Consider the following 3,056-nt stretch of genomic DNA (forward strand, 5'->3'; position numbering starts at 1 on the left):
GTACTTAAACTAAGTTATTTCAAGTATCTTAGCAAGACGTAAAATATTCTAGCGATTTTGAGTAACAAACTATAATGTATTGAATATGTTTCCTTTCATATAATTTAGATTTATCTTTTTGAATATTTAACCTTCTATAGACTTTATTCTTGAGTGCTAGCTTGGTTAATATCTTTCCACTCGTGTGATTTATATTTTCTTTGACTTAGCTTGGTTTCTTTTACATTGTATGAGAATTGTTGATGGATCTATACTCTAGCCATCTTTCATTTTTTAATTCATCACCCTTTAAACAGTAAAAATGTCTGGAGAGTTCTGTTACGTTCTATAAAAGAACATATGTTATTGCATTCTACTTCTACTGGTGACTTTTACATAATATTAAAAAAAATACCAAAAATTAACCGAACCGTACTGATACGGAAGAGAAACCGACATGATTGGGACGGTTTCGAAAAGTCTAATTTTGGTTATACATAATAGAATAACCGAAAAATTGGTATGGTACTAATTTTATAAAATAACCGGCCGAACCGAACCATTGACACCCCTAGTCTGCACACACTCTACCTTCCCAGACCCCACTTTGTGGGTTTTCACTGGGTATGTTATTGTTGTATATCAACTTATCAAATTCTTGAACTGATTTTATTATTCTACCTTTATTTGTACTTTTTCATTGAAAATTTGTCGTTGATATTCTTACTTAGGACTTCTCTCTGAAATTTGGCTTTAGGCCCAATCTTGCTGAGACGACCCTGCCTCCATACTGACTTTTTGATAGTTTTCCCTCAACTTTTGCCACATTCTTTTAATGGAAAATGTTTCAAGTGCTGCAATTCTTGTTATGTTGAGGAAGAGGCAAACCCGAAAATAAAGAAGATAAAGAACGCCAAATTTTAACGTGAAAAACCCTTCAAATCAAATGTAAAAACTACGGGATCACAAAGATCTAAAAAGCTCCACTATAACAATAAGAGGTTTACAAAAGTTCTCCAAATTGGCTACACAACAAGGGACAAACACGGAGCAACAATAGCAACAAGAGCAACAACTAATCAATTGAAGAAAGAGTATAATCCATAAAAACGAAGCAGCTGGTCGAGGCTCGAAATCAGATGCTACGAGCCCCCAAATCCGATCTCCACCATTCAAATCCAAGACCAAGTTGTTACGAACACTCAGTCAAAATTTCAGCCCGATCCATTGGTTAACGAATCGGAAAACGTGATTTGAAATTGGCTGGTCGGAATAAAAATCTGCAGCAAAACAAATACTTTTCTTCTCTCTTCTCTCTTGATGGAAGCTCTATCTAAACCACTCTTATGTGCTTAAGTCTTTCAAAGACTTGTATCAATGAGCATAGAATAATTCTCTAAGGTTGTCCTATTTATAGATCATGAGTGGTGCTTTCTTTTAAAGCCAAAACCCACTCAAAATAGGAATAAACACTGAATCCAATTCCGAATAGGAATAGAAACCAAAAGAGAATAGGATTAGGCCATGGGGTCTTTGGCTGGACAACATGGGCATGTGCCTAACAAACTCCCCCTCCAGCCAAGGGGCCAAATGTGTCTTCAAGTAGAGGAACTATTGACAGGCTTCATGCCTGCCAATTTTCTGCAAAGCGCATGCTTATCTGCAAGCTTAACTACTAAGTCCTCAGGCTGCTCCATATAAATCTCCTCATCTAAATCACCATGAAGAAAGCAGTCTTGACATCCATCTGCTCAACCTCTAAATCTAGACTTGCGGCTAAGCCTAGAACCACACGAATAGAAGACATCTTCATAACAGGAGAGAAAATTTTATCAAAGTCAACTCCCTTCTTCTAGCCAAAACCTTTAACAACTAACCTCGCCTTGTATCTAGGCGCAGAGGTATGGTTATCTTGCTTTATTCTGAATATCCATTTGTTAGATAAAGCTCTCTTACCTTTCGGCAATTTCACTAACTCATATGTGCCATTCTCATGGAGTGACTTCATCTCATCTTCCATCGCTTCGATCCAATGATCTTTGTGATTATCTTGCATGGCTTCATCATAATTCTCAGGTTCTCCCATGTCAGTCAAAAGTACATATTCATCAGGAGGATAGCGCATGGATTTTGCTTCTCCCTTGTAGATCTTCTAAGAGAGGTTTCAGGAGCATTCGAAGTAGCTACCTGCGCAGGAATTTGTTGCTGATCAACCACAACTTCATCAACTGGAGCATCCATAACATCTATACCATAATGATCATTTTGATCTTGATCACTATCTCCATCATTGTCTTGGGTTCCTTCATTTGAAATAGGTGCCTTAGCAATTGAAACTGGATCAATATCAACTAAGCTCTCATTACTCTGAGAATCTATCTTCTCAGCTTTGTCAATATCTTCAATAGTTTGGTCTTCAAAGAATATTGCATCACGACTTCTAATAAGTTTATTGTCAACTGGATCATAAAAACGATACCCGAACTCATCTTGACCATAACCGATAAAGATGCACTGCTTAGTTTTGACATCCAGTTTCGATCTCTCATCTTTAGGAATATGCACACAAGCTTTACACCCAAAAACTCTCAGGTGATCATAAGAAACATCTTTGGCAAACCAAACTCTGTCTGGGACATCACCATCCAAAGCAACAGCAGGAGACAGATTGATAACATAGGCAACAGTGTTAAGTGCTTCCGCCCAAAATGTATTTGGAAGTTTAGCCTCTGAAAGTAAGCATCTAACTCTCTCAACTAGAGTTCTATTCATCCTCTCTGCCAAACCGTTCAATTGAGGTGTCTTGGGCGGAGTTTTCTGATGACGAATTCCTTGTTCCTTGCAATAGTTATCAAAGGGACCACAATATTCACCACTATTGTCAGTGCGAATACATTTTAATTTCTTCCCCGTCTGTCTCTCAGCTAAGGCCTGAAATTCCTTAAACACGCCAAGTGTTTGATCTTTAGATTTCAAAGGATACACCCATAGCGTACGAGAATGATCATCAATGAAGGTCACAAAGTAGAGTGCACCACCTTTTGACTTTACTTTAAAAGGACCACACAAATCAGAGT

This window comes from Nicotiana attenuata, unplaced genomic scaffold (genome assembly GCF_001879085.1).
Source record: "Nicotiana attenuata strain UT unplaced genomic scaffold, NIATTr2, whole genome shotgun sequence".
Taxonomy (NCBI): domain Eukaryota; kingdom Viridiplantae; phylum Streptophyta; class Magnoliopsida; order Solanales; family Solanaceae; genus Nicotiana; species Nicotiana attenuata.